This window comes from Pristiophorus japonicus, unplaced genomic scaffold, assembly GCF_044704955.1.
Source record: "Pristiophorus japonicus isolate sPriJap1 unplaced genomic scaffold, sPriJap1.hap1 HAP1_SCAFFOLD_35, whole genome shotgun sequence".
NCBI lineage: Eukaryota > Metazoa > Chordata > Chondrichthyes > Pristiophoridae > Pristiophorus > Pristiophorus japonicus.
In genome coordinates, this window is record NW_027253324.1 from 8,927,428 (window position 1) to 8,939,488 (window position 12,061).

A 12,061-nucleotide genomic window follows, 5' to 3' on the forward strand; every position below is an offset into this window, starting at 1 on the left:
CAGTCTCACAGCAATATGGTTAACTCTAAATAGCCCTCTAGATGTATCGATGAATTCACCAGCAGCTTCTCGGTGGAATTTGGGATGGACAATAAATGCTGCCCACACCACCGATTCACACATCATGAAGGTAAAATAAAAATCTGTTCAACATCGGTTAATCTCTGCATGACGTTTCGGCAGCGCACATTCGGAAAGCATTGGAGAAGGTGTGGAAGAGATTTAATCATCAACATAGGCATACCTGGAATTCGGGGATTACTTGCTTCCACTCGAAAAGTGAGTTCTCAGGTGATTGAACATTCTAATATGGGAATATCGGTCTCTGTACCAGGTGGGGTATATAATGGTTGAGGGAAAGGGTGGGTGGGACTGGTTTGCCGCGCACTCTTTCCGCCATCTGCGCTTGTTTGCTGCATGCTCTTGGCGACGAGACTCGAGGTGCTCAGCGACCTCCCGGATTCTCTTCCTCCATTAGTGCAGTCTTTGGCCAGGGACTCCCAGTTGGCAGTGGGAATGTTTTCTTTTTCAAGGAGACGTTGAGGGTGTCCTTGTAATGTTTCATCTGCCCACGCGGGGCTCGTTTGCCGTGTAGGAGTTCCAAGTAGAGCGCTTGCTTTGCGAGTCTCGTTTCAGGCATGCGGAAAATGTGGCCCGCCCAGCGGATCTGATCAAGTGTGCTCAGTGCTTCGCTGTGGGGATGCTGGCCTGATCGAGGTCTCTAATGTCAGACATCCCAAGGGATCTGCAGGATCTTGAGGAGACATAGGTATTTATCCAGTAATTTGTGGTACCTACTATATACGGTCCACGTTTGTGATCCATACAGTCGGCTGGCTATGTCTACTTTCTCGTAGACCATGAGCTTGGTGCCAGATTTTATGGTATGATCTTCCAACACTCTCTTCGTCATGCGACCGAAGGCTGCGTGGTGCACTGGTACGCCCAGAGAGAGTTATAAGTTGATATAAGCAACTGTGATTTTTCCCGTTCGATCAGAGAATATTAACGAGAGATTTAACAGAGGTTTTCAAGAATATGAGGGCTTTGGATAAAGTAACTGAAGAGACACTCTGCCAGTGGTAGAGGAGTTGTTAACCAGAGGGAAGAGTTTTACGAAAATTAACAGAGGGAAGATGAGGAGTATTTGTCTTACACTGCGAGTTTGCATCATCTGGATTGTTCTCACTGAAAATGGAATGGAAGCAGATTTAACAATAACTTTAAAAATTTGCAGATGACACAAAGATTAGTGGGAAAGCGGGTTGTGTGGAGGACACAGAGATTTGGATAGATTAAGCGAATGGGCTAAATTTTGGCAGATGGAATACAATGTCGGAAAATGTGAGATCATCCACCTTGGAAAAGAAAACAGTAAAAGAGAATATTATTTGAATGGGGAGAAATTACAACATGCTGCGGTGCAGAGGGACCTGGGGGTCCTTGTGCATGAAACTATTTTAGAGTCTACCTGCAAATCATAAAACATTAAACCGTGCCACCCGACCTGGGTGACACACCAGACATTTACAAGGCCCTTTTTTTTCCTTATTCTTTATGTTTTTTTTTTTGGCACTAAAATCACAATTTTCCCAGTGGCCCCTATAAAAGGGAAGGGGACACTAAAAGCACCGGCAATTAAAACAAATTAAACATTAAAACGTAAAATCGCATGAATCTCAAAAAGTTAGTTTGCAGGTGCAGCAAGTGATCAGGAAGGCGAATGGAATGTTGGCCTTCATTACGAGAGGGATGGAATACAAAAGCAGGGAGGTCATGCTGCAACTGTCCAGGGTATTGGCGAGGCCGCACGAGGAGTATTGTGTGCAGTTCTGGTCACCTTACTTAAGGTAGGATATGCTAGCTTTGGAAGGGGTACAGAGACGATTCACTAGGCTGATCCCGGAGATGAGGGGGTTAACTTATGATGATAGATTGAGTAGACGATGTTTTTTCTCGTTGGAGTTCAGAAGGATGAGGGGTGATCTGATAGAAAAATTGAAAATAATGAAAGGGATAGACAAGATAGAGGCAGAGATGTTGATTCCACTGGTCGGGGAGACTAGAACTAGGGGACACAGCCTCAAAATACCGGGAGGTGGCAATTTAAACGGAGTTGAGAAGGAATTTCTTCTCCCAGAGGGTTGTGAATCTGTGGAATGCTCTGCCCAAGGAAGCAGTTGAGGCTAGCTCATTGAATGTATTCAAATCACAGATAGATAGATTTTAAACAATTCACGGAATTAAGGTTTATGGGGAGCGGACGGGTAAGTGATGCTCAGTCCACGGTCAGATCAGCCATAATCTAGTTGAAAGGCGGAGCAGGGTCGAGGGGCAAGATTTCTTACTCCTGTTACTAATTCTTATGTTCTTATATTCTTATGGAATTGGAATCAATACTGGAATTCCGGTATTTGAAGGGATCTGGGAACAGAACAGGGGTGTGCGGCTGATTGAATAGCTCGATCACAGAGCATGGAGCAGCATGATGGATCGAATGGCCTCTTCTGTGCCCTATGATTCTGTGGTCCTGTGATAACAGAAGCCATTGAGTCCTTGGTCTCGTGTGTAGAATCGATGCTGTGCTCTTTTTGAGCCTGTTTCTAAACGTTACTTGTGCTCTGATAAATGCAATAGCGGAAAAGCAAGCACAGTTTAAAATAGAGTTTAAAAAACCTGAATTCATGAAATAATTATGAGACCAAAAATAGGGCCATGATGATAAAATCGTCACCAATAAATCCAATAATAATTTCAGGAGAAGCCTCTGTAACCAGAGAGGTGAGAATGTGGAACCAACCTCCAGAGGCAGTGGTTGAGGCGAATACTACAGTACCATTTAATGGGAAGCAAGATCAACAAATCAGGGAGAAAAAAATAGAAGATTCTGCTAATAGGGTAAGATGCAGAGTTGTGGTAGTTGTGTGGAGGAATGGTGGTGGTGTGTGTGCTGCATAAACGCCAGCGTGGAGCAGTCGGTTCGAATGCCTGCTTTGTGTGCTGTACGATATATATCATTTGCTTAGCCGAGCATGAGGCCCGCTCTGATCACATCCCGCGCCGGGATTCAATCCATGCTTTATAAAGCATTGCTCTGATTCCTATTACATTATTTGTATCTATTTCCTCTAAGTCTATCAGGGATAAATGTAACCAAATCACAGATGAAGGTTGCAGCAGAAGAGAAGCTCGGGCAGGAGGGCAGACAGTCAAAGTTATGAAGGTAGAAATCACGATGAGGACAGAGCATGATGCCACCGCTGCTTCAATCGCAACACTCAGCGCTGACGAGTGAAGGAAGTGCCTGAGGAACATGAACCCCAGCCAGAGACAGAAACTACCAGGGTGAACAGAATGAGTTTTGTAATAATACGACTGACCAACAAAAATGCTGCATCTGCGTTAAATGCTCAGCAATTTGAGGCGTGGAGAATGACAACCAGTTCAGGTTAAATTGTTCCACCGGCAGGTACAGCACGGAGTTAGATACACAGTAAATTTATCTCTACACCGTCCCATCAAATACTTCCAGCGCAGGTACAGCACCGGTTACATATCGAGTAAACTTCCCTCTACACTGTCCCGATCAAACACTCCCAGGTCAGGTACAGCGGGTTAGATACAAAGGTAAGCTCCTGCACAATATCCAATCAAACAATCCTAGGACAGGTACAGCAAGGGTTAGATGCAGAGTAAAGCTCCCTCGAGACTGTCCCATCAAACATACCCAGGGCAGGTCCATCACCGGTTAGATACAGAGAAACGCTCCCTCTTAACTGTCACATCAAACGTTCCCAGAGCTGGTGCACACGGGTTAGACACAGATAAATCCCTCTCTACACTGTCCCATTCGGTGTGTGTTGGGCTCAGACCCTCACTGGGTGTGAGATCAGCCGAACTTAGAACCAGCCTGGATTAAGTAACAGACTTTCGCAATGATCACTGCCTCCCCTCCCTCAGTGATTCCCCTCGCTGGGCTGTTTTGCTCCAGTCTCCCCATGCGATCCATGACGAGATTTCAATTCCTCCTTCTGTCGCCCACTCTATATAAATTAATCCTCTTTCATTCTGGAACGACTCTATTGACCATCTGCAAGGGCATGGTTGATTAGCAAAGATGTTATCTGGCTATTGTGAAGGCCCTGAGCTATCTCAACAAGAGCTATGCTTAAAACCACACCTCCGCATAAAACACACCAGATGACCACGCGTTGACCTCGGACTCAAGGAAGCAATAAAGAAAATCCAAAGATAAACTTGTACAACAATATAACAATATAAGGCAAGTGACACCTGGAAGAAGCGACCCATTGGGTTTTCGATCATGCTTTGGAAAAACCAATCACGTCACTGTTAAGGCCTGTCCACGAGGTCACTCATGTGGCAAAACCTGTATAATTAACGTGTAATTTGAACAGTTCGGTTGAGATCCTCTCAGGCGGCTGGGAAGTGAAATGCTCCCCCTGTACGTGCTGAAATAAAAAATCGTTGAACATTATTGAAGGTATCAGTCTGTTGATTCCGAGTTTGTTAATTGAGTAGAAGGGCGATCCTCCCCATCAATTGGCGTAGTTTGCAGGAATCTGAAACGCAAACCCGAAACGATGTGGCAGCTGTTGGGGTGATTAACCTTTATTAAATACCAGCTACAAGTTGGAGCTGTTAAACTGTTTCCGGGAAAGCAGGAAATCTACAGAGAGAACAAATAAATGCGACAAGGAGAGGACGGAGACAAAGGAATAAGGACAATTTGGGTTATGAGTAGGCTGCAATGAGCTTAAGTGGCGTGCAGTACTAACGACCAAGAATCGGTCAGGAGACACGATAGAGGTACAAGAGGAGCCCAATAAGGGAATGCTAGTCCCTTAGCAAGCTTGGAAATGGCGGGGAATACGACTGGTGACCATCAGGATCTATACGGAAAATGCGAGCAGATAAAAACATAAAACTAATTGAGGGAATGAAGAAATAGGAATGGCAACCAGACTGGAGAGGCAGGCAAAGTGACTGAGATGCAAGCCAAGGAATAAAGGAGACCGGGATCATACGATAGTATTAGCCTGCTATCGGGCACAAAATAAAGTGATAGAAACAAAGGATCAGATAATGCAGGAGCTAAAAGCTAAAATAAAATAGATGGAAGAGGCAGAATTAAGCAGTAGGAATGTTACAATATGTGCAGCAGTAACTGGGCGACCTACACTGCCTGCACCGGTACCAATATAACGCCCACTTGAACATTTCAGTGAAGAAATAGAGAATAGTTGGGGACCACAGATGGTGAAGGGCTAACACGGGGAGCTGCTTAATCGGAATCGAGCCTCTCAGCCCAAGTGGCCGAATTAGTCGCCCTAAAGGAAGCCCTCAAAGAGGCAAAAGGTAAAAGGGTAAAGATGTATACAGACAACTGATACGCATTTGGAGTGGTCCACAATTACATGGTGGCCTGGAGTCCGCGAGGTCATATGACATCGGGGCGAGGACAAATTCGACACGAGAACATATTTACCGAAGAGGTAGAGACTTCCCTCCAGCCCCAGGGATATGTCATAATAAAGAACAAAGCCCATAACTAAATAACTGACTCACATCAAAAAGGCAATTCATAGGCAGATTAGGCATGTAGGAAATTGCCAGAAGCATGGGCCTATGGGCTAAAATAAGCACCTGTGCGCTTGGGCCGGAAGAAAAAATATGTTTAACGTACAGGAGGCAACCCTACAGCAGGGAAATGTTGAATGGAAAAGACAGGAAGCTAAACAAGGAATGGATGGAATCTGGAGAAAAGATTTTAATGTGGTAGCCCCAGGGTGCATCCGACAACACCTACTGAGTATATAGCACGGGTATGCGCACACAGGAAAGACCAGCGTGACGAGTTCAATGTCCCGATGTTGGTGGTGGAAGGGTATGGGAAGAGATAAAGAAAATTACTGTCGGAATTGCTTAACATGCACAAAGCATTAACTAGGTGGAAAAACAAAGTTGAGAATGAGAGAGCAACCCCGACCAAAGGGAGCATGGTAAAACATGCTGACAGGCTTCATGGGCCCACTGTCAAATCACCAGGGGGAACGTATTGCTTGGTTATAATAGATCAATTCAGAAAATGGGGAGAACAATCACAACAAAAATTGCTCAATGGTGGCTAGAATATTTGCAGAAGAAATTATACCTCGTTGAGGATTGCCCCTACAGATAGATTCAGGTCAGCTTACAAACATCACGGGTCAAGTAATGAAACAAACATGCTGCCGACTGGGAACCAGGCAGAAATTCCATATCCCCTATCATCCAGCATCATCCGGATTAGTAGAACGAATGAATAGGACCCTGATGAACGCATTGGCCAAAGTGATCAACGATAGAGGAAAGGGATGGGTAGATATACTGCCCCTCATTTTAACGAAGTCCAGGGCGACCCTAATCCGGACCACCAGACGCACGCCTTTCAAATTAATGACAGGAAGAGCAATGAGATTACCTGCGTTTCGAGTGATGGGGAGTGATGATATCGGACATTACTCAGACCCTACCGCGACCGAGCAAGGAGATTAGTGACGCAATTATGTTAACAATTACATGATCTGAGGCATACATCAGGGATCAGCAAGTGACCAAGGACTGGGAAACTGATAGCAAGGAACAAAAGGCTCAGAAACACAGATTGGGAGCAAGGTAACGGTAGAAATATACGCCGAAAAGCCAGGATTCTCAGCAAAATGGACAGCCACTCACCAGGTAATAATGGTAAGCGACAGCTGCATGTTTGTGGTGATAAGGGGAACCGGACGGTGGACACATTGAAATAAGTTAAAACATTATGCATAACGACTCCTGGAAAACATGTTGTGTTTTAGAGAACCTTATTCCTAGTAGGAGGAATATTGGGTAACTCCATCTTAGACCACGACCCAGCGATAATTTGTCCAGACGAATATCAATGAAATATTTCCAATACAAACTCAATCTTTCACGAAAAATGCAAAATGGGGCGAATTGAAATGGAATGGACAAGGCTGGTAAAGGGTCCGTCAAGGCTGAACCAATCATGGATATGCATGAGTAGCTCGGACCAAGACAATCCACACAAGTGTGTGTGGGTAAGATGAAACATCACCAGGGAAGTGGGGGGGACTACGCCCATGCCCATTAGTGAATCACAATTCGGTAATGGTTACTTTTGGGGAATGTTCTTGTGTAAGATAGAGATCCCAACCATCACAAGAGCCCAAAGCAAAACGACCCCAGAACCCCAAGTTTGCCCAGTCATTGACCCTGGGGTTCAAGCAGAGGATTAGAAAGGAAAATAACTAAAGAAAATATCCACATCATGGTACTCCAAAGGATTATAACAGTATTGTTAAAACTAATGAATATAATTATCACACTGCTGTGCGATAAGTAAACCATATGGTTCGTCAAAAACCTGATACTAAGAGCCCTTGACCGGCCCGAATACAAGATTATGACGTTCAATGTAAAAGAGCAAAGCAAAAATGGGAAATGCATGAGGAGAAAGAGGGGAAGGTTAGAAATGGTGGCAGCAGGATAGTCGGCTGGCGTTGTGACGGTTAATGCAATAGATTAACAAACAACAGAAGAGTAGGTAATCACCCTCACACATTCATTAAAATAACTGCTGGAAAGGGGAGATTGTAACGGAAAAATGCAGACCCAGCTATGGGACGGGGAGGAATGGGAGCTGCAACAGGTTGCCCATACTTTGCGGGACCATGCAAAAACGATCAATTTTAAACCAGGCTGGACGGACCATGATTAAATGAATGGAGGCCGGAATAGTTTGTGCGGGATATGCGGTTTGGTTCTCAATACGGTTGAACATAACCTAGAACAATTGCAGAATGTGTGGGTGCCGAATTGGATAACCAATGGTGTATTTGCTGAATGGACATTTGGGCAAGAATGACACCCAATCCTGTGATGTCCGGAGCAAACGCCATGCCTGTTCCCTAATAACAGTTATGGAAGCAGAAATCGGAATATAACATGGCGTATATTATCAATAACACAATACGACGTGACTAAGGGAAACAAATAGTACCAAGGAAGATATATCTTAAATAAATAAATAATCAGATCCATGTGCAATGTCACAAATTGCAACAGTACGTAAATAAAAAGCGAAACAATACGAAATGTGCCGATATTAAAAGTTGTTACAAGAATAATCAAGTTGTTTTATGCCAAGAGCACCCAGAACTTAATAACAACGACTCTGAATATGGCCGAACAGATTGATGTGTGTTGAGAGTAACACCGTTAAAACTGGACTCCGAAACGACTGCAGACTCACACGTCAAGGGAGGATGGTGTTTGAGCACCACGGCGGTCAAAATTACGGTGTGGAAGTCACCAACTGCCATATCACGAGCATCAACTTCTGTTTTGCCCCAGAAGAAGAAGCCGATATCCAGGGATATAATATATATCCAGAATTGAAAGGAAAGTCCTTCAGTGGGAGGTGGTGGACACTATCGAAGCAAGGTATAAATGTTTCGAGGAACCACAAGTACGACATGTACTCAGACTTAGTGAAGAACAAACTAAGTTGTAACAGGACATAGAAACATAGAAACATATAAAATAGATGCAGGAGTAGGCCATTCGGCCCTTCTAGCCTGCAGCGCCATTCAATGAGTTCATGGGGGAAATGCAACTACAGTACCCCATTCCTGCTTTCTCGCCATACCCCTTGATCCCCCGAGAAATAAGGACTTCATCTAACTCCTTTTTGAATATATTTAGTGAATTGACCTCAACAACTTTCTGTGGTAGAGAATTCCACAGGTTCACCACTCTCTGGGTGAAGAAGTTTCTCCTCATCTCGGCCCTAAATTATTCTTGACTTCCCCAACATTCGGAACATTCTTCCTGCATGTAACCTGTCTAAACCAATCCGAATTTTAAACCTTCCTCTGAGATCCCCTCTAATTCTTCTGAACTCCAGTGAATACAAGCCCAGTTGTTCCAGTCCTTCTTGATCAGTCAGTCCTGCCATCCCGAGAATCAGTCTGGTGAACCTCCGCTGCACTCCCTCAATAGCAAGAATGTATTTCCTCAAATTAGGGAGACCAAAACTGTACACAATCCTCCAGGTGTGTCCTCGCCAAGGCCCTTTAGTAACACCTCCCTGCCCCTGTACTCAAATCCCCTCGCTCTGAAGGCCAACATCGGCGGCAGTCAGGACCAGCGTCGAGGAGATGCGTGGAGTGGTCTATAAAAGGCACAGCAGGGAGTCAGGCGCCCAGCGTCGGCGGCAGTCGGTAGCAGTGTCGAGGAGGTGCGTGGAGAGGCCTATAAAAGGCACAGCAGGGAGTCCGGGGCCCAGCGTCGGCGGCAGTCGGGAGCAGCGTCGAGGAGGTGCATGCAGAGGCCTATAAAAGACACAGCAGGGAGTCCGGGGCCCAGCGTCGGCGGCAGTCGGGAGCTGCGTCGAGGAGGTGCGTGGAGAGGCCTATAAAAGGCGTGACTTGTGCAGCTACAGGGAGAAGGCAAAAAGTAGAAAGAAATCAAAAGGTGACGTCACAGTCAAGAGGGTAAGTGATTGGCTGGTGATTGGTGAGTAGTTTTTCTTTTTTCTCTTCGATATCAGTGAGTAACTTTTAACATTGTTGTTGCCAATTTAAGTGTATCGAAGGGTTAAGTCATGGCAGGAGAGCTCGGTCGGGTGTTATGCTCCTCCTGCACCATGTGGGAACTCAGGGACTACACCAGTGTCCCTGACGACTATATCTGCAGGAAGTGTATCCACCTCAAGCTCCTGATGGTCCGCGTTGCGGAGTTGGAGCTGAGGGTGGATTCACTCTGGAGCATCCACGATGCTGTGAATAACGTGAGTATCACGTGTAGCGAGTTGGTCGTACCGCAGGGAAAGGGTCCACAGCCAGATAGGGAATGGAAGAACAACAGGAAGAGCAGTGCAAGGAAGGTAGTGCAGTAGTGCCACGTGGTCATCCCCCTGCAAAACATATACACTGCTTTGGGTACTGTTCGGGGGGATGACTCATCACGGGAGGGCAGCAGCAGCCAAGTTCATGGCACCATGGCTGGCTCTGCTGCACAGGAGGGCAGGAAAAAGAGTGGGAGAGCAATAGTTATTGGGGATTCAATGGTGAGGGGAATAGATAGGCGTTTCTGCGGCCGCAACGAGACTCCACGATGGTATGTTGCCTCCATGGTGCAAGGGTCAAGGATGTCTCGGAGCGGGTGCAGGACATTCTAAAAAGGGAGGGAGAACAGCCAGTTGTCGTGGTGCACTTTGGTACCAAATACATAGGTGAAAAAAGGGATGAGGTCCTACGAAACGAATTTAAGGAGCTAGGAGCTAAATTAAAAAGTACGACCTCAAAAGTAGTAATCTCGGGATTGCTACCAGTGCCACGTGATAGTCAGAGTAGGAATTGCAGGATAGCGCAGATGAATACGTGGCTTGAGCAGTGGCGCAGCAGGGAGGGATTCAAATTCCTGGGGCATTGGAACCGGTTCTGGGGGAGGTGGGACCAGTACAAACCGGACGGTCTGCACCTGGGCACGACCGGAACCAATGTCCTAGGGGGAGTGTTTGCTAGTGCTGTTGTGGAGGATTTAAACTAATATGGCAGGGGATGGGAACCAATGCAGGGAGACAGAGGGAAAGAAAAAGGAGGCAAAAGCAAAAGACAGAAAGGAGATGAGGAAAAGTGGAGGGCAGAGAAACCCAAGGCAAAAAACAAGAAGGGCTACTCAACAGCAACACACTAAAAGGACAAATGGTGTTAAAAAAACAAGCCTGAATGCTTTGTGTCTTATTGCAAGGAGTATCTGCAATAAGGTTGATGAATTAACTGTACAAATAGATGTTAACAAATATGATGTGATTGGGATTACGGAGACGTGGCTCCAGGATGATCAGGGCTGGGAACACAACATCCAGGGGTATTCAACATTCAGGAAAAATAGAATAAAAGGAAAAGGAGGTGGGGTTGCATTGCTGGTTCAGGAGCAAATTAAGGCAATAGTTCGGAAGGACATTAGCTTGGATGATGTGGAATCTATATGGGTAGAGCTGCAGAATACCAAAGGGCAAATAACGTTACGGGAGTTGTGTACAGACCTCCAAACAGTAGTAGTGATGTTGCGGAGGACATCAAACATCAAATCTTCATGTACCATGACACCCAGGTCTCGTTGCACCTGCCCTTTTCCTAATCTGTCACCATTCAGATAATAGTCTGTCCCTCTGTTTTTACCACCAAAGTGGATAACCTCACTTTTATCTACATTATATTTCATCTGCAAAGCATTTGCCCGCTCACCTAACATATCCAAGTCACTCTGCAGCCTCATAGCATCCTCCTCGCAGCTCACACTGCCAACCAACTTAGTGTCATCCGCAAATTTGTTGATACTACATTTAATCACCTCGTTTAATCATTAATGTACAGTGTAAACAGCTGGGGCCCCAGCACAGAACCTTGCGGTACCCCACTAGTCACTGCCAGCATTTCTGAAATGTACCCATTTACTCCTACTCTTTGCTTCCTGTGTGACAAGAAGTTCGCAATTCATGTCAGCACACTACCCCAAATCCCGTGTGCTTTAACTTTGCACATTAATCTCTTGTGTGGGACTTTGTCGAAAGCCTTCTGAAAGTCCAAATATACTACATCAACTATTTCTCCCTTGTCCACTCTACTGGAAACATCCACAAAAAATTCCACAAGGGTTGTGAAGCATGATTTCCCTTTCAAAAATCCATGCTGACTTGGTCCTATCATTTCACCTCTTTCCAGATGCGCTGCTATGACATTCTTCATAATTTATTCCATCATTTTACTCACTACTGAGGTCAGGCTGACCGGTCTATAATTTCCTGTTTTCTCTCTCCCTCCTTTTTTAAAAAGTGGGATTACATTGGCTACCGTCCACTCCATCGGAACTGATCCAGAGTCAATGTAATGTTGGAAATTGACTGTCAATACAACCGCTATTTCCAAGGCCACCTCCATAAGTACTGTGGGATGCAGTCCATCAAGCCCTGGGGATTTATCGGCCTTCA